The sequence below is a fragment of the Crotalus tigris genome, unplaced genomic scaffold (genome assembly GCF_016545835.1).
Source record: "Crotalus tigris isolate CLP2741 ecotype Arizona unplaced genomic scaffold, ASM1654583v1 scf7180000017987.690289119674:8195010, whole genome shotgun sequence".
NCBI classification, from domain to species: Eukaryota; Metazoa; Chordata; class Lepidosauria; order Squamata; family Viperidae; genus Crotalus; species Crotalus tigris.
This window is the reverse complement of record NW_024096758.1, coordinates 4,932,581-4,957,255: the sequence shown is the minus strand read 5'-3', so window position 1 is coordinate 4,957,255 and position 24,675 is coordinate 4,932,581. Positions and strand designations below refer to the sequence as shown.

General features: G+C 43.8%; 1 protein-coding gene across 3 annotated transcripts in view; it reads right to left on the bottom strand.

The window, feature by feature from the left end:
• Nucleotides 1-24,172, bottom strand: part of DPYSL5 (dihydropyrimidinase like 5) — a 62,130-nt gene extending 37,958 nt beyond the window's left edge. For 2 of the 3 annotated variants that reach the window (XM_039346072.1, XM_039346075.1), the window contains exon 1: nucleotides 24,060-24,172. The gene's annotated coding sequence lies outside the window, so the exon portion shown is untranslated. Of the gene's footprint in view, nucleotides 1-23,360; nucleotides 23,657-24,059 lie in introns of those variants that run through there. The other variant, XM_039346074.1, reaches the window with a different exon arrangement.
• Between the last annotated feature and the right edge of the window lie 503 nt (nucleotides 24,173-24,675).

Here is a 24,675-nt window from a genome sequence, read left to right as displayed (position 1 = left end):
TAAGAGAAATTTGGGGGCCCTGAAATAGTTAAATAATTAGGTTAGCTTAAATTCAAATATTTGGAAAAATTAATAAAGTTTAAAACAGGATCTTTGGGATAGATAAGGAGCTTTCGTAAAAGATTATTGACTAATGAAATTTATATCTGGCAATATACTTAATGAAAATCTGTGTTAAAAATGTACTAATGAGATTCCAATAGCGTTGGTTTTTATTTAAGCATTTAATTTAACCACTTTCAAGCTCAATTCATTATTTTTAAAGGACAAAGCAGCTTTTTTAAGATCTTAGGAAGCAGTCCTTCAATGGGAAAATATATTCTTGACTTTGAAAAAAAAATTATGTTCATGTGTGTGTGTCTGCATCTAGGCTTTGAAACTGACTCCCCCTGCCCCTCCCCATTCTTCCCCCCCCACACAACTAGCATACACCTATTTTTTTCAGGACTGAATAAAGAAGTCTCTTTTGCCCAAGCACTCTAGTTTTTAAAAACATTTATTTGCTGATCAATAAATAGTATTTTTATGATGCAGGTCAGAGATCCCCTATAAATATCAGCAGAATGATTTCACTCCATCAGAAAACTTTTTTTCTTTTCTGTAGGAACCACAAAATCTATAAAAAAGACCCCAAATGTCACCTACCATGTATACAAAAAAGAACAGAATTCTTTTTTTTACAAATTTTATTAAATGTACATTTTAAAAACAAAAATGGACATGATTCAATTTCCCTGGCATCAACAGTGCTATTAGTATTACCTTATGTTACAGAAAGAAAAACAGAAACTTAAAATATATTCTTTAACAGGACAGAGTATAACAAACTGTGCGTATAACATCTGTAGATTTTTTGATAAACCATCTTTCAATCGTCAACACTGTATTTACATATCTTTCAGTTGTGCCCTAATATAGGTACTAATAAGAAGTCCTTATGATATTAACTAGTCAATCGATAATCATCTCAGCGATCCTCCTTATCTCTAACCAATTGTACACATTTTTCCAAATTCAGTTTTATTTTTCAGTTTTATTTTTCATCTCTAGAGTTAACCTGTCCATTTCAGCGCAGGATAAAATTTTATTTATTATTTCTTCCTCAGTGGGGGTTTCCTTTCCTTTCCATTTTTGGGCGTATGCCAATCTTGCTGTGGTTAAAATATGCAATGGTAAGTAAAAAGATGCTTTGCTGAATTTATCATTAATAATCCCTAATAAGAAGATTTTAAAAAGAACAGAATTCTTCATTCAGCACTAGAAGCTCCCCTTTGCCATGAAATCTAGGTTGTTTATGGGTAATCTAATAGCTGCAGATCTGGAGGGATCCAGAGAACTCACAAGCAAAGCAATCTTGCATTCTCACAACCAGAACTAAGATCTAAAAACAATGTTTCTCAAACTTGGCAACTTTTAAGATGTGTGGACTTGAGCTCCCAAAATTCCATGGTTAGTACGCTGGCTGGGGATTCTGGGAGTTGAAGTCCACACTCAAACTTACTAAAGTTAAGAAACACTAATAGAGATAGAGATAGAGATAGAGAGAGAGAGAGAGAGAGAGAGAGAGAGAGAGAGAGAGAGAGGGAGGGAGGGAGGGATCGGTCTTATTCTAAACACAAGCTAATGTTTTGTTTGTGTGGGCAAATATATTCATGATATCCCCAAAAAGAGAGAGGTAGCAGAGTCCAATGGCTACAAATGCAATTTTATTTCAAAAAATCTGACCCTGAGCAGAAGTATAAGCTTCATCTCCAGGTGATAAAATGTAACAGCAAAGCTTTCATACCATTTAACTAGAAAAACCATCATATATTGACAACCAAATGTTTGCAACTGATAAAGCCAGATCAAACAGCCTTGGGCCAGTGCTATACAATCTGGATTTGTAGATTATGCATTCCCTTCTTTGATTTACTGAGCCATTACCCATTTGTATATTGTATACTTCACGCTTGCAAATATCATCATTCACACTTATTTGCATAACTTACTAAGTCAGCCAGCTACACTATATTTATTATTTTTTTAGAATTTTGATGCTACTCACATATATTTGTAAATATATACATTAACAATCATCGCAAAAGGTCTAAGGCTCTGTGGAGAAAAGTACAAGTTTAGCCCTTTTTAAATTCAGTAAGGAAGAAAAAGGTTGTTCTACAATTTAGGTACCATTATGGAAAATGCAGGGATTATCTATCCTCAACATACTCGTGACAGGACTGTAATAAGCAGCCTTATCCAGGTGTGGTCATTCTAAATAGGAGCCACTGTACCAAGAAAACTGAAATACCTTAGGACAGCGGTTCTCAACCTGTGGGTCGCGACCCCATTTGGGGTCGAACGACCATTTCACAGGGGTCGCCAAACACCGCAATCCGCCATTTTTCCCCCTTTTCCTTAGCTGTGCTACTCCCTCTTATTCTAATGGCTTTTGAAAGCCAATAGAATAGATTCTATTCAAGAGACTCTATTCTATTGGCGTTCGAAAGCCAATAGAATGTATTTATTTATTTATTTATTTATTTATGAGACTTATATACCGCTTAAGTCTCATAAATAAATAAATAAATAAATAAATAAATTGTATTGGCTTTCTAATGTCAATAGAATAGATTCTCTTGAATAGAGTCTAATTCTATTGGCTTTCAAAAGCCAATAGGAATTGTCCAGGCTGTCTCTGCCCTGCTGAGCCCGCCAAAAGTCCCAATCTGCAAACAGTGCTGCAAGTTGTCTGCAGCTAAGGCGAGCTTTCTGGACGTTTCCACCCCTCCCTGCTGAGCAACTACTAAATGTAAGTAAAAGAGGGCCAGGAGTGGGAGGTCGGCGGGCGCAGGGAGGGTTGCTGGCGTGCGTGGGGCCGGCAGGTGGCTTACCTCCCTTGGGCTGGGCCAGCTGGTGGCCCAGCCGGTGGTTGCCCTGCGCCCTCGCTGCCACGTGCCATGGCCGCCCAGGAGTCGCCTGGGCCTGCCTGCTGCCTCATCGAACATGCGGTGGCTAAGGTAAGGCTAGCGGGGCAGCGGTGGGCGCAGGGAGGGTTGCTGGCGCGCGTGGGGCCCGGCGGGTGGCTTACCTCCCTTGGGCTGGGCCAGCTGGTGGCCCAGCCAGTGGTCGGCCTGCACCGTCACTGCTGCTTGCCAGTTATGCCTCAGCGGGCGCAGGGGGCAGCACCATGCATGCGCAGCACTCCCGGGCCAAGGTGGTTGCTGGGCGACAGCCCGCATGCACCCTCGGCCTGCCCAGTGTGCACTCCAGCCACAAGATAGGAGGTGGAGCGTGCGCGCCTCCTCCTGCCCCGCCCACAGGGACATACAGGTAGTCCTCAACTTACGACTACATGGTTGGGGGTCATGGCATTAGGAAGGTTGAGAACCACTGCCTTAGGAGCAAAATCTCAAGAAGACGGAGAATCTTCACCCATCACACCCTAGTACACAGATGTCAAACTTGCTGCATCACATGATGTGTCGCAACGTATCACAACTTTTTTTGCATTGCCGGAGCTGGAGTGGACACGGCCTGCGCACGATGAAACTGGCCCACGGACCGGCAGTTTGACACCCCTGCCCTAGTATAAGAGTAAAATTTCCTCATGATAGGAACTCCCTTTCCTTTAAAGAATGGAATCTCTTAGCTGATAATAAAGATGGAAAAGTTTGAGAAGAATTAGATTAATTTTGGACAGGGAACTGGAGTTATACTTAAACCAGATTTGGGGCTGGCAATCAGGCAGTCACATGAGGTTTCAGAGGTACTACGCATAGTGAAGGAAGATGAAGAGACTAAAATTTATGTGAGGAAGGCAGACAATTAAAAAAAATGTACCCACCATTAGGATTACTTTTTTTGCTTGTGCCATCTTGTACAGTCTTTGTATATATGCATATAAAAGAACCAGAAAACAGGAGGTCCTCATTTGAACAAATCCATCCAATGTACCAGGAAAAGAGGGCAAATCTTTGCTAACCTTGTCCTTTATATTCAGACAATATAGATAGAGGGGAGCTTAGTTTATTTCAAAATAATCCCAGGCTCCTTTGGGTTAAAATTTTTTCTAATGATCTCCTCCAGGCTAATTCACCATATTCATTTAGACCAGCGGTTCTCAACCTGTGGGTCGCGACCCCATTTGGGGTCGAACGACCATTTCACGGGGGTCGCCAAACAACGCGATCCACCATTTTTTTCCTCAGCTGGCAGCACCGTGCATGTGCGCCGCGCCGTGCATGTGCGCCGCGCATGGGGCCGCCGCCGCGCATGTGCGCCACGCATGGGGCGCGTCCTTATGACCGGGGTCGCCGGTATAAAAAGGTTGAGAACCACTGATTTAGACACTACCAATGTACATTAGAGCAGTGGCCCCCAACCGTTTGGACACCAGGGACCAGTTCAGAGGAGAGAGGTTTTTCCGCAGACTGGAGGGGTTTGGTTTTGGGTGCTGCCTGCATCCCACAGATGGGGCTTCGCCTGTTTGTGCGGCCCAGTTTCTGGCATGCTGTGCCCGGTGCCTGTCCATGGACCGGGAATTGAGAGTTGGGTAAGAATGATTCTAAAGCATAAGACAGAAGCTTGCAATATATTTAAAAGTTAAACATTCTAATGTCATAACATTTTGCGCACTCAAAATGGGGTGAGTTGAGCTTTGATGTTAGGACTTGGGATGAATACATCTTATAAGCTGGAAATGTGAATGAAAGGATTAATCCTGAATGAAATAGAAACATAAATGAATAGATTTATGTTTGGGGACTAATAGTATATTTCTACAACTATTATATAAAAGTTCTTAAGCAAATGTGGTGCCCATTTGGTGGAAATTTCTTACCCTAGAGCAGGGATAGGCAACCTTGGCTCTTTTATGGCTGGCTCAGGAATTCTGGGAGTTGAAATCCACGAGTCATAAAAGAGCCAAGGTTGCCTACCCCTGCTCTAGAGAGATAAGGTTGCATTTTTGTTCCTAAGATTCTGAAGATTCCTCAAGACCTGGCTATGACAGCTGGGGAACTGTGAACTTGTAAGGTGTTTCCCTTATTAACATTCCCCTGTCAATTATTCTCTTTTCTTGTTTTAGCTTTGCGTTCATAATTTTTAATTCTTTTAAATGATTATTATATAATGCAGTGGTTCTCAACCTTCCTAATGCTGCAACCCCCAACCATGTGGTCGTAAGTTGAGGACTACCTGTTATTTCCCTGTGGGCGGGGCTCCGCCTCCTCTCCTGTGGCTGGAGTGCACGCTGGGCAGGCCGAGGGTGCACGCGGGCCATCGCCCAGCAACCGCCTCGGCCTGGGAGCGCCATGCATGCGTGGTGCTTCCCCCTGCGCCGGCCGAGGCATAACTGGCAAGTGGCAGCGACGGCGCAGGCCGACCACTGGCTGGGCCACCAGCTGGCCCAGCCCAAGGGAGGTAAGCCACCCGCTGGGCCCCACGCACACCAGCAACCCTCCCTGCGCCCGCCGCTACCCCGCTGGCCACCGCATGTTTGGTGCAGCAGCAGGCAGGCCCAGGCGCTCCTGGGTGGCCATGGCACGTGGCAGCAAGGGCGCAGGGCGACCACTGGCTGGGCCACCAGCTGGCCCAGCCCAAGGGAAGTAAGCCACCTGCCGGGCCTCACGCACGCCAGCAACCCTCCCTGCACCCGCCGGCCTCCCACCCCTGGCCCTCTTTTACTTACATTTAGTAGTTGCTCAGCAAGGAGGGGTGGAAACGTCCAGAAAGCTCGCCTTAGCTGCAGACAACTTGCAGCATCGTTTGCAGACTGGGACTTTTGGCGGGCTCAGCAGGGCAGAGACAACCTGGACAATTCCTATTGGCTTTTGAAAGCCAATAGAATTAGACTCTATTCAAGAGAGTCTATTCTATTGGCATTCGAAAGCCAATAGATTCTATTGGCTTTCGAAAGCCAATAGATTCCCCCTGTCCGGGGGAATCCTCCACGGAGGTGAGATCGAGAGGTCTAAGAGGTCGGCAAACCACGGGCGCCGTGGCCAGTGAGGGGCAATGCAGACTATCTCTGCGCCTTCCAGAATCAGCTTGCGTATGGTCGCCGGTATTAAGGGCAGCGGTGGGAAGGCGTACAGGAGTTGCGCCGGCCACTGACACCTGAGAGCATCCGTTCCCTCTGATCCCGGGGACGGGAATCTGGAGAAGAACCTGGGGAGTTGTGTGTTCTTGTGATTGGCAAATAGATCTAGATGTGGTTGTCCGAATCTCCGGGAGATCTCCTCGAACAGAGCCGGATCCAGACGCCATTCCGACTGGTCCACCCTGGCTCTGCTCAGGGAGTCTGCCTGGGTGTTTGTCTCTCCTGAGATGTGTTCCGCTCTGATGGAACTCACATTGGTTTCTGCCCACCGAGCCAGAGCCAATGCCTCTTTCATTAGTTCCGCTGATCGCGTTCCTCCCTCCTTGTTTACATGTGCCTTGGCTGCTATGTTGTCTGTTAGTACGAGGACGTGCCTCCTTGTTACTAGGTGTGAGAAATGACGAAGGGCCAGGTGGATGGCCCGGAGCTCTAGCCAGTTGATGCTGTGTGACAGGTCCTTCTGTCCCCACTGGCCCTGTGCTATCTGGCTTCCCAGGTGCGCTCCCCAACCGAACAGGCTCGCGTCCGTCGTGAGTGTGACCCTGTTCGGTTCCCTGAATATGCTCCCCCTGAGTGTCGTGGGGGATAGCCACCATTCTAGTGATCTCATCACCTGTGCTGGTACCAGCACTCTCCTGTTGGAAGTGCTGAGGTTCCTCCTCTGGTAGGGTAGGAGGAACCACTGCAACTCCCTTGAGTGGAGCCTTGCCCATGGGATGATGCCCATGCAAGATATCATCTTTCCCAGGAGCTTCGAGAGCTGTATCAAGGGCACTCTCTTGATCTTTTGAATTTGGTGAATCAGCTTGGATATGCTGATCCGTCGCTCCTGGGAAAGGTATACCCTGCACTGTGACGTGTCTATCACCGCTCCTAGGTGTTGCAGCCTCCTTGAGGGGATGAGGTGGCTCTTGCTTAAATTGACTGAGAATCCATGCCCCTGTAGGGTTCGGATTGTGGTCTTGAGGTCTGCCCTTGCTTGTTCCTGAGATCTGGACTGAATCAAGATGTCGTCCAGATAAAACTGTACGCGAACCGGCATCAGCCTGAGATGGGCTGCTATTACAGCTAGGGTCTTGGTAAATACCCTTGGTGCTGAAGATAGTCCGAAGGGTAAGGCCCTGTATTGGTAATGCCGGCCCGCGTAGGTAAATCTGAGGAATTTCCGGTAGCTGGGATGGATGGGAATGTGTAGGTACGCCTCTGTGAGATCTATTGAGGATAATAGATCGTCTTCCCTGACGCTGGCTAGGATGGATTTCAATGAGTGCATCTTGAACTTCCTGTACTTTATGAAATGATTCAGGCCCTTCAGGTCCAATATTGCTCTCCACCCTCCTGATGTCTTTGGAATAACGAAGAGGATAGAATAAAATCCTCTTCCCTCCTCTTCCTTTGGTACCCTCTCTATGGCTTGAATTGACAGGAGGTGAGCTATGGCCGAAGTTATCAGCCTCGTCTTGTGTACCTTTCTGGAGATGGGGCATCTGATGAACCGGCTTGGTGGGGGAGAACAAAAGTCTAAGGTCAGGCCATGCCTGATCGTTTCCAAGACCCAGGCGTCGGTGGTGGTCTGCTCCCAGACCTCGATGAAGTTTCCTAACCGACCCCCGATGGGAGTGTCCTGTTTGGCGTCACTTGGTACGCTTAAAGGATCTGCCTCCCGCTCCCCTATATGGGCGTCTGGACTGGAACTGGCCTCTGGCTCCCGGGCTTTGGCGATCCTGGGTTCGATCCTGTCTCGGATAGAAGGATCGTGAGCCTCTGGGCCAGTCCCAGGATTGCCCTGATCGAAAGGGCTGTCTCCATTCCAAGGGGCTTCCTGGGCGGAAGCCCTGTCTCCGGAAATCCTGACTGCCTCTCCTGTCTAACTTCTTTGATGGGTGTACTAGGATTTTTTTCTTGTCTCTGCCTTCGCTGACATGTGGGCCCAGTATGGACCCAAATAAGGCTTCTCCACTGTACTTGGACGTCGATAGACGCCATTTGGACCTCAGGTCTGTCTTCCAATTTTTGAGCCACAGTAGCCTACGCGAGGCCACTGTGGCCGCAATGGATCTTGCCGCATATTTTGTTGCGTACAGTGAAGCGTCAGACACGAATTGAGAGGCCGCGAGGAGCTTGGCCAATGTTTGGTGTACTCTGACCTGGTCTGGAGGCACCGTGCCTTGCAGTTCCCTCAGCCACATGATACAGGCCCTCGCGAAGAATGATGATGAAGTGGCTGCTCTGGCCGCCCAGGCTGCAGCCATGTGGGAACGCCGGAGGGAGTGTTCAAATTTCTTCTCCTCAGGTTTCAAGACCTCCGCCATGTCTCCTGGAATCGCGGAGGTAGAGAATAATGAGATCAAGGGGTTATCTACAGTAGGAACCTCTAGCATGTTCGAGAAGGAGGGAGATAGGTTGAAGAGCTTTCTTTCCGCGCTATTAGGTGCCGGCGGGCTTGCAAGTGATGACCATTGTTCCTCCAGCGTGGTCATAAAGACCTCCGGACAAGGAATGTACTTATCCTGTGGAACCTTTTTGGCAAATAGAGGATTGGCCTCCCTGCTTGTGGAGGGCTTCTCATCCTGTACTGATGTTAGACTGACCGTGGAAACTGCCTTTATCAGGAGTGATTTTAAGAGCGCTGGGTTAAAGAGGCCAGAGCTCGTCGCCTGCTCAGGTGCGGTCTCCTCATCCTCCGAGAGAGGCATGTCTGACATGTCAAGGTCTACTGAGTCACCCTCTCCAAGTTGAGAGGAAGTCTCAGAGATGTTGGTAGGGGGTGGCCTAGCTCGCCCCTTACGGGGTGTGTGAAAAGCCACTTGCCCCTTAGAAGCCATGAACTGGGAGAATGCATCCTGCATGAATGCCTGAAATTGTGCCGACCATATGTTCTCCTGCGCTTTGTCTCTGGGTTGAGGCGCTGGGGTGTGGTCAGGTGAAGAATCTGGTGAGGAGAGAGTGGAGGAATCTAACTGTTCAGTTTTCCCAGGAGGAGACCAGGTCTTGAGCACTTCCTCGGCAGTAGGTTCTGTGCTGGGTGCCACCACTGGGACAGGGGAAACCGGATTTGTCCCATTGACATTGGTTCTCTGTGCCCTGCTAATTTGTCTTTCTAAAGCCAAATGTCTCCTCAAAGCCTCTCGCTCAGCCGTTTTAGACTGTCCCTTCTGAGTAAGGTGCTTTGTTTTAGCCTTCTTCTTCCCCCCCACCTCTGATTCAGAGGATCTGCGTTTTTGTTGTTGCTGTGGGGGGGACAATTGAGGGACCTGTGTGACTGAATACGAGACATTGTCTGCCATTGTGCCAGACACCCCGAGTAGGCAATGCCTGGAATGGGGGAATGAGGTACGCAGATCAGATGCAGATGCTTGGGGCTGTGCCCTCTTCTGCCTATACAAACAATGGCCGGACAGACAGGATTCTTTGGAGAGAAGATCCTGCAAGGCAGTGACTAAAGGTCACTATAGGAACATTCAGGGAAAAATATTCCTCCTCACCTCCTCACCTAGTCCAGACAAGAGCAGTTTATATCTCTCTCTCCCCCAGTCTGTGGCTGTAGCAGCAGACCACGATCAGAACGGTTCTCTTCCTTTTCCCTTTTCCTTCCTCTTGCCTCAATTTCTTGAGGAACCTCAGATCCTTGCCTAAAGGTATCCCTTTTTTGTCTGCAGGGAAATGGAGTCCGGGTAGTAGCCCCACCCCCAAGGGAAAATACGGCGGGAGATCCGCTTGTTCAAAATGGCGAATGGGAGGAAGCCACGCCTCCCAAAGGTAGTCCGGGAAGCCACGCGGTTTAAACAATGGCGGATCCTTGAATTCAACAGTAAGGAAGACTCCTTGGGTTTTAAGGGGGCTGCGCCTCTCCTCTGAGGGAAGGAAACAGCGTTAAGGCTCTGTTCTAGTCAGGGCTGCTTTTCGCGCCGCTCAGCTGATCGATGCCGAGCGGCGCCGCGGTTTGCCGCTTCCCGCGCGGCTCAGCTGTTTCACGCTGAGCGGCGCCTCGGTTCTGTCGGCCAAGCCGAGCCGGCCACTCAGCTGTTTGGCGGATCGGAGGGCGACGAACAACCCGGTGGGATCCCCGCGCCAAACAGCTGCTCGGCGGGCCGGATATCGACGAGCGATCCGGCCCCGTTCCAAGCCTCCCCTGCTAGCCGCCCTGACGCCCCACTCACAACTCCGCCGATCCTGGCTGTGCCTTTTAAGTTCTATCAGCTGCCAGAGAGCTTTTCATTCAAATGGAAGGAAGAGGATTCCTTTCTTTTTCTTTTGGGATAAATTCCTATTGTTCTGAGAGCTGCTTCTCGCACTTCTACCAGGCTTCGAGACTGAGTCAAAACTGGGGTCACACGCAGAGGAAGAGGTGTGGCCGAAGTTTTTACCCAGTCTGCCAGGCAGGAAGGCCGTCATAGAACCCATTCGTTGGACTCTACAGCCATCCTGCTGGAGAATAAGGTGGATTTTGTACTGTCATGGGGAGAAATGGTGGAAACAGGCTGCAGAACAACTGCAATCAACAGCTGTGAGTTTGACTACTAAGTTATAAAACTGTGGCTATAACTTTGTCTCTTCTCATAGCAGCTGAACATGTCAGAGCAACAACTGAAAGGAAGAAAACCCAGATTTTGTGTAGTGGCCATCCTGGAAGACTGACATACACAGCACAAAGCTGTGCAAAATGCAACTGTCTTAAAAAGGGGTTATCCCCTCTAGAATAGAAAACTGAGGCTTCCTCAGCAGGACACTATAAGTTTATAGATCAAGTCCTTGGAGGAACAGTAGCAAGTCCTGCAGCTCCCAGGTAAGAGAAGCCAACTTTATCGAGTCATTCAGATTTTACTTTTGAGGAATTCTTAGAGTCACTGCTATATTTAGATACTGGAGAACTGCTGAAAAAGCTGCTGTCTTTTTAAGTTTACTTCCAGAAGAGAACTCTAAAACTACCTCAAAAGCAAAGGACTGTAAAGCTCTTGTTAGGTCAGGGTTCTTCAATGATATTACTTGTGAACTTTAACTCCCAGAATTCCTCAGCCAGGCATGCTGGCTGAGGAATTCTGGGAACTGAAGTCCACAAATCATAAAAGGGCCAAGTTTGAAGACCCCTGTGCTAGGAGGATATACTTGACTCGTTTTATGAAAAAGGCTGGCTTCAGGAAGAAAATGGGTTGCTCTGGCATTTGCATTAGTTTCCAGACAGAAAGGCTGAAGATACATGGCTACTTTCGAAATGTATTCAAAGGCTGTGTCTGAGAAATACAGAAATGAATAGTTTTGTTTTTTCTTGAACTGAAGTGATGGAAGAATTATGCAAAATAAAAAGCACCTCATACTTGATCACCTTATCCAGCTCTGCAGAGCCATCAGTTAAAAAGACATTCCTGAGTTCCTTATTACTCCAAATTATTTGACTTGGAATAAGGCAGATGCTTGTCTTTTTAAAAGGAAAAAATGCACAAGAGGCAATACCATTACAGTATTTGACCAACAGAGGTTGCACAAAATTGCTGCAGATGTTCAGGTTTGAAAAATTCTCATCAAGTAAATTGAACTGCAGAATTTGCAGAATCTGTTGGATGGGGGAAATTCCAGAAATGGAATTACTTCTAGAAATTATGAAAGACTGTTGAACTGACTTTTGGCATATTAGCACTAGTTCCTTTGATTTGCCTGTTTTCTTTTATATTACAACGTGCATATATTCCAAACCCCATTGACATTTCCTTTCCCTCTTTCAGGACTTCTCTAAATATTTGTATCCCCTACTTCCATATTGCCTGCTCCTTCTTGCCACTTGCTGTTACCAGATTCCCCTCCCACTCTCAGTTTTAAGAAAGTGTTAAGACCCAAGCCCGCTTTCCAAGGATTATTTAGTACACAGGTGGCACTGGGTGTTTCCCAGTAGCAGCTTGAGACTAATAAATGCCTGTTTTTCTTCTCCCCAGGGAAAGAAGCAGCAATGAGATAATGAAAACCCCCACAACACAGAGAAGCCTTTGTGTCCTAGAATGAAAAAACAGCCACTATCCCCTTTGTCCCATCTCTATTGTTTACACTCCCTTCTGCAGCCCACTGTATTTCTCCGTATCAAAACCCAAAGGCTTTTCTCTTCTAATCCTATTCTAGTAACCTAATATATTTAAGGATATCATTAAGACAGTAAGAAAATGAAAAGAATAATATCATTTTGCAAAGCTGCTACGCCTATTGTGTAGATCCTAGATGCAGTTTTATACCAAAAAGAGCAGGAGTTTATAATTACAAAAGGATCCCTTTCCCTCCATGCGAAGACTAGTTTCAGCTGGGGGCCAGCTGTGGAATGTCTGGATGAGCACTCTTCCTTCTTGTGCCTGGGCACTAGACACACTGAAATAAAGCTAGACATTTCCCCCCTAAAAGTGATAACAGAGCATGGGGACCAGTTTATTTACATTTAATTTCTCCCTCTACAGATCCTGTTTACAAAGATGCTTCGCCCCAACTTCTTCAGGCACTTTGCACCTTTATACATTTGCTACTACAATCTCCCAAAACACACAATAACCCACGATCACACTACAATTGCACAAGACAAGCCAATATCTATATCTCTGAATGCAACTGGTTCATGTAGATATGGTTTTCCTTCGTTCAAAATATTAATATTTTGAAAGATATTTCCATTTCAGTGGGACAAAGCTAGAACTGGATACATTTTCATTAGGCCCAGAGAGATCAGATTGATACTGCACTTGCAGTAAACCAAAACAAATGAATCACATTGCAGCTTAAAGGGTGATAAGTAAACATAGCCAACAAAGAGTTTCTTCTAACATTCAAGCTTTACACGTGCAAAGCAATTAAGAAGCATTTTTGAGATTGCACAGGTCCATGAGGGATTGTGTGAGTTCATATTTACTTGAACTGGAACAGAATACATCAGACCCTCTTGCCCAAATGAACTGGAGACAGGAAAAGATGAGATTTTTTTTATCCTCAATGAGCCACAAAACAAACATAAACATTTTATAGCTGAAATAAAGCAGAGATGCTTGACCAGTTTGGCCCTGGGATTTAGAGGCAGGAGGAAGGCATCCTACAGATTTCTATTAATGGCACATACAAAACCCAGAGAGAATTCACCCATTAAAATGTGCCTGCAAAATCAGGCACCAGATATTTCTCTTTCACAAAGTGCCAGCAATTTTCAGTAATGACTGGTGCATTGCAGCACGGAGATGAAAGCAGGTTTTGTTTTGGTGTGTTCTCTCTCTCTCTTTTTTGACAGGAGCTGTTCTTGAAAGCTTAATGAGCAAAGGGGTTTGAAAAGATTCCAAGCAATGACAGCAGTTGATTTTTATATGGCTCTTTGTTTTGAAGTCCATGTAGTGAATGTTGACAGTCTGTTGAAGACAAGAATCATTACAGAGATTTGAAGGTAGGCAAAGGAGCTGTACAGCTGTGGCCTCTTTTAGAGACTTCTGCATTTCTAGAGCGAACCGTGGATTTAATTTTTCAAAGCTGTCAAGGAAACCATATTTGGCATATGACTCAGGAATACACAAGTCAAGAGTAGTCTCCAGTCACCATCTTCTAGAACCTTCCTTGTAGGTTTGCGCTCTCTCTCTTCTGAGGAACTCACAAAACTATGAAACTATGAAAGGAACAAGAGGCACAGACATTAATATATATGCCACCTTATTCATAAACATCTAAATAGAATAGAGAAACTCAATTTCAAGGGCTAGGAAATGTGGTATAGTCTGGGTGCAGAAATACTGTCTTTTTCCTGAAAGGATAAGTATATTTAGGAAAAGGGGCTAATGAACTATTCAGAAAATGAAAACAAGATACTGAGAAAGTGATAGGCAGCATTATAATGTACCTGAAGTATTTCAAAAGTAACACTGGCAATATAAGATCACAACCTGCAGCTCACAACACTGGAATGCAAAGATAAGAACAACACAACAATGATGGGCACATCATCTTTAGAAATCAATAAATGATTGATGGCTAGTTGCTGATCTCTGTCAATATTCAAATATCACACTAGGCCTGGCATCAGCCTTCAAATATCACTCAAGTGTCTCTAGACTTTTCTTTTGGTAATATATAGTCTCTGTTCCAACTGGGCATGCAACATGGCAGCCATTCTATAAATGGGCAAACTCTCTCCGCCACAGCAGCCATAATGCCTAAAAATGAATAGATCATCAAAATCCTAAATGTGATACCTCATCAAAAAGAATGAGAGGTCCTATGCTAGGTTATGATTTAATGAACAAAAAAGAATAGCTTCATTTGCATGAAGTCATTCACAATAGCTAGGTTTACTCATTATACTAAGCTAAAAAAAAATATATAATTTAGCAAAACATCTGATTACTTGCTCTGAAAATAGAAGACTCAGTGCTATTATTTTCCAAAAGTGAGATAAGGTAATTGAAGTAATTTGCAGACAATTCCTAAAAGTTGAAAATATAAACATAAGGAAATATGTAAATGCATAATGCAAATTAACCATTTAATTAAAACCAAGGTAATTTCTGCAAGCTCCGGGAAGCTTATGGAAAATGAAGCATGTGACAAATTCAATTTCAATACATCCTAAATTTCTGTGATTCATCAAAAGTACCAATACTCCATTGCTGCATCTTATTCAGCAAGGATCAGTCCTAGACAGTCCAAATTCTGGAGCTCTTGACAATTCCACATTCCTCCCATTACAGCAATTGGAAAAAAAAAAATCCATTGGTAAAAGAAAGGCGGGAAATTAAATCCAAGTTTCATGAGATATCCTAAATTAAATTGGGTTGCTAGTTCTTCTAGTCCAGACACCTTGATTTATTTATTTATTTATGAGACTTATATACTGCTTTAAGTGCAAGCACTCTCTAAGCGGTGTACACCAGTAAGCAATGTATATATATATTTACATTGCCCCCAACAATCTGGGTCCTCATTTTACCTACCCCGGAAGGATGGAAGGCTGAGTCAACCTTGAGCCGGTGAGATTTGAACCGCTGACCTGCAGAACACAGTCAGCTAAAGTGGCCTGCAGTATTGCACTCTAACTGCTGCGCCACCTCTGACATCAGTTCAGTATTTTCCATTACCAGTTATACATTTGGGGCCTGAACCCAGAAATGAAGAACTGAGCTAGGGTTTCCTCCATATTCAAAAGCCTGAACTAAAATTCTTGTCTATCTTAAAAAAGAAATCAACCCCCAAAATATAAAAATTCATACAAAGATTCATTAAGCTTGAGCTATACTTAAATAGATAATACTTGTTTCCCAATACAGTAATGGAGATGTGAAAATATAGAAGCTTTGGAAAGTATCGTTACAAAAAATTTATCTCAGAAGACTCCACAAGAAAATGCTCACCTAAAAAATGAACAAATGTATTTTATTATTTGCACAAGTATATTCTTAGTGCTTAACAGTGCTTTTTTCTAAAAAAAGAAAAAAGGTGGCACAGCAGTTAGAGTGCAGTACTGCAGGCCACTTTAGCTGACTGTGGTTCAAATCTCACCGGCTCAAGGTTGACTCAGCCTTCCATCCTTCCGGGGTAGGTAAAATGAGGACCCAGATTGTTGGGGGCAATGTAAATATATATATATTGCTTACTGGTGTACACTGCTTAGAGAGTGCTTGCACTTAAAGTGGTATATAAGTCTCATAAATAAATAAATAAATAAATAAAACTCACACATATCATACAACCCGCCTTGCCTACCCTACAAGGTTCCATCCAAAAAGATGCCGGAACTCTGTTCTGGGCATTCTATGAGAAAAAAAGCCCTGGTGCTTAATAACTAAATATTTGACTATTGCATGAGACCTCCAATCAAAAAGGGTCACAAGTACACTGTTCCAATGATAGTGGCTGTTTTAAGCAACAACCTTTTCTTTAATAAAAATGAAATACAACCTTAAGAAAGGAGAGAACTAGCAATTGCTAGATTCTTGGTTTCCATCAACAGCGAGTCTAATGCCTCTGAAACTCACTATAGCTGTATAGAACAGAGCAGGAAAAAGTAGAATACCAATTTATCCTCTTGTTAATTCTTATCAATTTAAAACAACTGAGCAAAAAATATGAAAGAGAGGGGGGTCCATGAGGCATTACCAGAACCATTCTTATGATCCTCAGAGCCTCTTTGGAATGGCTGTTTGGGTTTTGCTTTCAGGGACTGGGGAAGTTCCATAAGGAACAATAAGGTACCTTAAACCTAACAAATCCTTAACAACTCCACGGCACCATTTCACACCTTTCATGGATTGATGGAAATTGTGGTTTCCAAGTATGGCCCTTAACAGATCATACAGTAGTGCTTAAGCCAGGGGTCTTCAAACTTGGCCCTTTTATGACTTGTGGACTTCAACTCCCAGAATTCCTCAGCCATGCTGGCTGAGGAATTCTGGAAGCTGAAGTCCACAAGTCATAAAAGGGCCAAGTTTGAAGCCCCTTGCTTAAGTCATCAGAACATGTATTTTGTTCATTTAATGGAGGACCTTTTACATATGGAAGCCCCATTCAGCTACTACAGCTTTCAGTAGATCTATGGTTTAAATAGTTAACTATTTTATTATTGCAGATAACCAAAGTTCACAACAGACATCAAATCAGGGGCATCATTGAGTTAAAATAATCAACTTTTCTTCTTCCTCCCACTCTTATTATTATAGTGATTATATATTATGATGACTATTTTAATGCAAACAAATGCTATAGAAAGACCTAAACAGAACTGGGAGTGGACCTGCAAAGAACGAATAATTGTTTCCCTTTCTTCAGTCCTGAAATAGATGCCACTTATAAAAATTGTTATTCCAAAATAAAATAGCAACATTGATATGTATATGAAAGGAATTCATAGGATGGCAAAGAAAAGGTTAAAATCTCCATTGGTCGCAGACATAATTTTTCATGAGTTTTCAATACTGCTCATTGCATTAAAAATACATGAACACTAAATAAAATATGCATTTAATGTCAAATTTAATTCTATCTTATCAGCAACAACAGTTCCATGCGTTGATAATTATGAGATCTATGGGATCCCATTATTTCATCAATTCTAAACTAGAGAGGGCCTAATCTGTACAGAAAGAACATTTTTACAACATTTTATTTTTCTGGCCCTTGAAATCTGTTTAAAGCAGCGGTTCTCAGCCTGTGGGTCGCAACCCCATTTGGGGTCGAACAGCCATTTCACGGGGGTCGCCAAACAACGCGACCCGCCATTTTTTTTGTCAGCCGGCGCAGGGGGTGGCGCTGCGCATGCGCGCTGTGCAGGGGCAGCACATGGGGGCGGCACCACCACACATGCGTGCCGCTCAGGGGGCGTCGCCGTGCATGTGTACCGTGCAGGCGGCGGCGGGGCGCATGCGCGCCACCTGCTTATGTCCAGGGTCGCCGTATAAAAAGGTTGAGAACCACTGGTTTAAAGCTTTTATTTAATAAATGTTCCAACTTCCATATTAAGAAAAAAGAAAAAAAACTGTTGCCTTCTGCATAACCATTGCTTTGTGAAGTCTCTACTCTGCCATTATTAATCATGTTTTCTTCTAAATAAGGCCATACTATTGGCACCAATGTAGGATAGCACCAATTTTAAAGTCATTCCATAAGATACTGGTGGGCTTTGAGGCCCAAACAATCTGTTGGTTATCATGTTTAAAACTTATGAGGAAAACTTTCTAATTTTCCTCATAAGGCAGGGGTGTCAAACTGCTGGCCCATGGGCCAGACACATCATCTGGCAATGTGCCGGCAATGGCAAATCCGTCCCGATACGTTGCGCCACGTCACGTGATGTCGCAAATTTGACATGTCTGTCATAAGGCATTCCAAACTCAAATAAAGTAGTATGATGACTAAAATGCAGATTAAGAAGGCGCCAGATCCATGTCTTATATATACAAGAATGTGTTTAAAGCAAAATATTCATTATGTGTAAATGTCTATGGAGATTCTCAGTCATCCAGATCATGGTTGTCCCAAACGTGCTTCCCCCCAACCAGGGCAACTGGACATAAATCCTGCCATTCCCCACCATCCAGTCAGAGCTGAAGAAGCTTCTTGGAAGAGAAGCAAAACATCTTCAAAGAAAAACAAGAAAGTCCAGTTGCCTCTTGGAACACCTTTGGAACATTCCTTATGTGTATATAAGGAAAAAAAAATAATCTAAACTTCAGGAGCATTATTTATCTGACCTTACAGAATTAAGAAACTGGAAAGTGCACTACTAAATAGCTTTAACACTCTCAAGCTCTACATAAATATTTACTATTCAAATTTGAAATTTTCAAGCACTAATCCATTACTATTTTGCTTTCAATACAGCGGGACTTCCTTATTTTTAAAATTTTTATATGCATTTGTTTACACACACATACTTCAAATGCACCATGTAGAATGACTTAAACCTATCTTGTTAAAGCAGGAATAACTGTTAAAAAAACAACAACCAAGAACCAACAACTGATTTTTTTAAATATTTACTCTACTTTAAAAAAAATAAACGATTGAAGGACTAAATAGTTTAGAAGCCAGCTGCATGCTGTCTCTGTATTTATCTAATATTTCTTTCTTTCAAGATGGTATAGAATTGTTTCAATGTGTCCATTTCACATATTGATATATATATATAGGTCTTTGGTTATTCGGGTTTTCTCCCGCATAAAATTGGAAGTGTCTTGGCGACATTTCGACGAAGTCCCATTCGTCATCTTCAGGCTGGTGTTTTCAGCTTCGTGCTTCGAGGAGCAATGTGTGGTCTTAGCTGTTTCTTCCTTTTAACTGCAACTTTGCAGCTAAATACCACACATTGCTCCTCGAACGAAGCTGAAAACACCAGCCTGAAGATGACGAATGGGACTTCGTCGAAATGTCACCAAGACACTTCCAATTTTACGCGGGAGAAAACCTGAATAACCAAAGACCTACATACAAACACCTGCGAAAACCTCAGAAAACGTGTATATATATATATATATATATATATATATGAATCCGTATCTGTAACCCTTGATTCCTTGACAAATACATAAAAAAAAAATCATTCTCTCTAGTCACTCTAGAACAGGGCTCTGAGCTACCTCACGCAGGCTGCCAAGCTCTGGAATATAGTTCTGTTATATATCACATCACATATTCAACTCCTCAGAATGAAGCACCTATTATTAAAAAGTGACATAAATCTTTCTGTAGCAAATAGGTCTGAACAAATAACTAACCTATTGTTGTGTTAGAATATGAACTGGAATGAAGTAAAAAATAAATTCCTTTACCATCAATGCCTTTACTTTTTTTTTTCCCAACAAGAGAAGCCATGAAAAAGAAGTTACGCAGAGTGAAGAGTCATAACTAAGGAATCATTCAGATCACCAACTGATCTACGCCTTTCTATTCAGTGATCTCTACCATGTTAGGAATTTGCTTCCTGCAGCAATTATAAATGATCAAAATATCTTAAGCAAATAATTACAGAACTTATCACATGCTAAATTACAACTGGACACCAGGAGAAGAGACTGTCAACCCACTGAACCCAGCTTCATCACTCAATTCAGCTGATGGAATTTTTCTTAATCTGAAATTCAGACACACTAATTCAAATTCTAATTGCAGCAGATTTGCAAGCTCCAAGTTTGCACAAAACTGAAGAAACCATTTAAAGCTAAAACCATGTTTTAGCTTTAAAAATAAAAATAAAGTGTCCTTCCAAGTCAAACTTGATTCTGTGGACACATTCATATGTTGTTGTGTCTTCTTTAAATTTTCTAATGATGGTAAAACCAACATGAGCCATACAGTTTTGGTATATAAAAATTAAATAAATGAAGTGATGAATATTTTCTTGGCAATAATATTGAAAGTCATTGGTCATCTTCTTTTGGAATTATTTTCAACTTTTCAGTCTACCCATCTAATACTGGCTTCCCTCCAAATTGAGAAAAATTGGAGCACTGCCAGGAATCTTAGTATGCTGAATAGCACAAAAATGCCTGTCAAGAAATATTCCCAGGTGCTGCCTCTTGCTGAGATTTAATACAATGTACTGAACTACAAACTAGATAGCCACAATTTAGCCTAATGAGTTTTATGAACCTAATCAATCTGGTATGTTCAATATTCTGGACATACAATAAATTGAACAATTTATTGTATGTCCAGAATATGAATTTTTATTAATGCACACATATTATTGCTTTTCCCCACTTGCTCTTTCTTTTTCCCACTCTTTGCCTTTGGTGAGGGTAAATGAAGCCCCTTTCGATTGTGTAGGTTAATTTCTTTTTCATTCCTGCCCATTTTGTTATTTTTGCCATTCTCTATTGTTCAATTTTATACTTTTTTTGCTTTTAATATTTTTTTACTTGTAAATCACCCAGAGTCATTGAGTGATATATATGTTTAGTAAATAATAATTATCCTACCTTGGCATCCCTTCCTTGTCCCCACTCCATCATCTTCATATAGCATAATGTATGGATGAATGTTCTTAACTAAGTCAAAGGGTCACATAGTATGGAGCTGTTCTTTTTTCATGACTGCTACATTCAGGGAGGATTAACCCCTTGCTATCTTCAGCCTCTCTCTCCTCAGTCAGGAAGCACTGATCAAACCCTTAAGTTCTCCAGTGAAACCTGGAACCACCTCTAAATTGGTAGGTAACATGAAGGCACACATAGCTAAAAAAAAGTGAAACTAATGCCCAAAGCAAGGAATGGCCAAATACAGGGCATCCGATGCAGAGGCAGACAGATTGACCACTCTGCATTTAGATGGAGCCAAGTAACGCAGAGCTACTAGCTTCCACCTGAAGAAAGTGATGACCACCCTTGCAAGAATTGCAGGAGGACTTATTTTCTCCTAAGAAAGGGATATACATATCATTATATATACATGATCAGCAGTAGAACTGCAAGTAACGTAGGAAGTTTGGTACTTCTCCTCTAGAGAAAAAGCCTGACACATTTCAAGAATGTTTGATTGAGGCTTCATAAAGATTCAACTTGGGCTTACTGTCATGTTCACATTGTTTCTGTTAGCAGTTCATAAAACTGGGCTTGTGATTTTTAAAAAAAACCCTTATTTTTTTCTCCCATTTCTCCAAAGGATGGGGTTCTTTCACAGACTGCTCTGAATTTATCCTAGAGGAAGTAGAACAATAGTAATGCCTTACAAGGCTACTATGTGGTGTTTATCATATACCAGGAGGAGAATGCTCCTCTTACAACAATGCAGGGACTCCCTCATCCATGCAATGAAGAAATCCCTTCATGACTCTGGATATCAGGCCAGCTCAAGACATTTTGTTGTCCTGAACAGCTGCAGCATATAATTAGAGGTTCCCTTCACAACTTGCAGTTCTGTTACAATTCTAAATGTGCATAGCACAACAATTAAGAGACAGACAGCTCCTGGTTCAAGCCCCATTCAGTCACAAAGAATCATACACAAGTCATTTCTTTTTAAAGCCCCATTTGATATATGAAGATATTAATACTTATCTAACTTTCAGGCCTGCTACAAGAATAAAATGAATACAATACATGAATATACAGACACCAAGCCTAGTTACTAAAAATGTAATGAGTTAAATTTGAGGTACTGTGAAATCAGCCCAGGAACATAAGACCAAGCCTCCATCACTCCACTTAGAAGTAGATGGGGAGAGGGGTTAGTTTATTTGCAGAGGGACGTCTGTACACAGAGCATATAAATCTGCTTGTTCCCAATACATTGTCAGAAAACATTTTTCCACATCCAGCTGAGTACAGATGCAGTTTGTAATATTGAAATGCTAGTATATTGTAAATGTTTTTACTTCCGAGTAAACATGAAGTGATAAGAGTGTCTGTCTAAAACAGGAGGAAACAACTCCAAGGCTATTTGCATGCAAAATATCTTCTATTAATCAAGAATCATTGCTCACTTTAATGCAAAGATTTAGGTGGGATTTTCTTCTCCAAAGAGTCCAGGCTGGGCAATCAGCAACTCCCTTGATGGATGTCAGGAAGAAAGCAATGTGACAGAGAAAAGGCTGCACCTATTATACCTTCTAGCCTAATTGCAAGAATGTCCCACTTTGCTTTAATTGTATTAGATTGGTATTAAAGAAAAATCAGTCAAAGAGAAAGTTGTGAGAAGGAACAAGATGCAGAATACATGTCCTTGTTAAATATATTGCATAGAGATGAATTCAACATAGGAATCTGTTTCTGGTTTTCAAAAGGCAGGACACCAAAAACAACAACAACAACAACAAAGCAGCTAAATCCATTAATCAAACATATTCCTTTTCCCTACTGGTTCCTCCAGTTAGACTAAGTGTCTGAATGAGTACAAGACTTGTGACCTTTCCATCAGGTCAACCATTCTTTTTCCAGGGAGACTACTTTTAACTACTATATGGTTTATAATGGACTACTAGTTCAATGAGAAGCCTCTCAGAACAGGCTTTTTTGCTAAGCAGGACTGGAGCACTTCAAGTATTCTAGGGCAAAATGACTCATATGGAATGGATGGAATTCTATAACTCAAAGAAAAATAGAACACACAAGGCAGGTAAAGTAAAATTATTAGAAAGAGACATGTTTTTCCATCATTGGAGATTCTTAGCTACTCTTTCAACTTGTACTGGTGGCATAGAAGCAGATACTACAACCTTTGTTTTTTAGATATGGCTCAGAGACATCTCTTCGAGAAAAGCAGGCTGTGTATCATCTTTCTCAAATCTTATAAGGTTAGCACTACACATTAAACTTTGGAGTGGGATTACAAAACACACTTGCTATGTTCTCAGAAGATGTTATGCCCAAATAAATAAACCACACAACGACATGACAACTTAGTTCACAAAACAGACTAAGGCTATGACTGAATGTTGCAAATCATGAACCACAAACCCGCCAGCCCCCTTTATTTTAGCCTGAAGGTTATATGAATCTAACCACTAGGCAAAGAATTACTAAAGCAACTTTTCAATGGGTCTGCCCCATGCCCTTTTCTCTATTCAGAAGCTGCCCAGAACTCCCCTCTGGTTGCCTTTCTCCACTGTGGAGCTGGGAAAAGACCCTTCCACCTGCTGCCTCAGTTTCCCAGCTGGGAAAGAGGAGGACCACCAAGTCTAGACAGACCTCGAGGGCCGACTCTACCAAGAAGAGGCGCCTTTTCCAGGCCAGCTGGAGCTGCACTGGAGAGGGGAGGTCGGTGAAGCCCGACAAAGCCCTGCCCTGCGCCAATTCCCAGCGAGAAAGCCATTGTCAGTAGGCAGCCCCCCCCCCCTACACACCGAAAGAGCCGGAGCCGCTGCCCCGCCCTTCTTCTTGCGCGTCCCCCGAGAAAGGGCAGCGACTAGTCCAGCGCGCACAGACAAAGGCCCCATAGTCGCCCTCCTCTCCTCTCCTCGCCGCAGGCGCACAAAGAGCGGCGCCTCCAGGAGCATCCCAGAAGGAGAGGGAGGCGTCCGAGCAAGGCGGAGAGGGCAACCAGCCGACGAGCACCCGAATGGGCTCAAGTCCCAAGGCCGGGCGCCGACCACGGCTACACCCTTCCCGCCAATCGCCAGCGGCCTCAGCCAGCCAACTCGCCGGGAGGCAAACTAAGCGCCGGGGAGGGGCGCATACAGGTGCAAAGCGCCTCCCAGCGCGCAGTCACCCGCCCTTCTACAGGCAATCAATGCTGCTCCTCGGGCTGCGACGGGCAGCAGCTTCTGCTCCCAAACCCCGAGACAAAGGGGGAAGACACGCCCCGGCTCACCACCCCATCGTCCGCCCTGGAGAGAAAGCAGCCCCCGAGGCAGCTCCCGCAAGGCGTCGAGGGGGCCGCCCGGCTCCCTTCGCGTCTCCGCTATCTTTAACTAAGCCCGCAGATGCTTTATCCAGGCAGACTCTTCATCAGTCGGTCGATCGGTTGGTTCGCCCGCCCGACTTCCCGCGTCTGCAGAGAGGGATGGAATCCGACGGCCTCCCCTCGACACCTTGCTACTCACCCCGCGATGACTATTCCCAACGCCCGCTGGCTAGCTTGCCCGTCGCCGATCGTCCTCGCCCAGCTGCCACCCGCGTTCACCTGCTTCCCTCCGAGCGAGGGGGAGGGAGGGATCCTGCCCACCCTCTATCTCTTGAACCAATGACAGCTCTTCCCTTGCCTCTGAGGGGGCGGCGCCTTGAGCAGCGGAGAACTACGATTCCCGTTAGGCTCAGCGCCAACCAGAGGAACAAGCCTTGAAGGGTAGGGTGCGGCCTCCTCCATCCTCTGAACCGGTGCCTAGGTTACCATGGTGATTGTGGAGCGGGCACTGGGGCCTCTTTGAGGACCAAAGACGCCCCCCCCCTAGTATAGGACATATTATGAGGGTAAGCCTTCCCTGGTGGTGAGGGTTGCATCTAGAGTGATTTGGACTGCAAGCTCAAGTTAGAAACAAAAAGGTGCTAGGAAGGCTATTAAACTATACAATCTTAACTGATAGGAGCTCCTTTTTTCATGTTGAACCGGAGTTGATACAAACACATTATCTTTATTATTTTGTTTTTCTTTTCTACAATTGTAACTAATATGGTAGTCTGACCTGAATTGAAAGCAGTTTTTGTCATCCGTATTTCAAC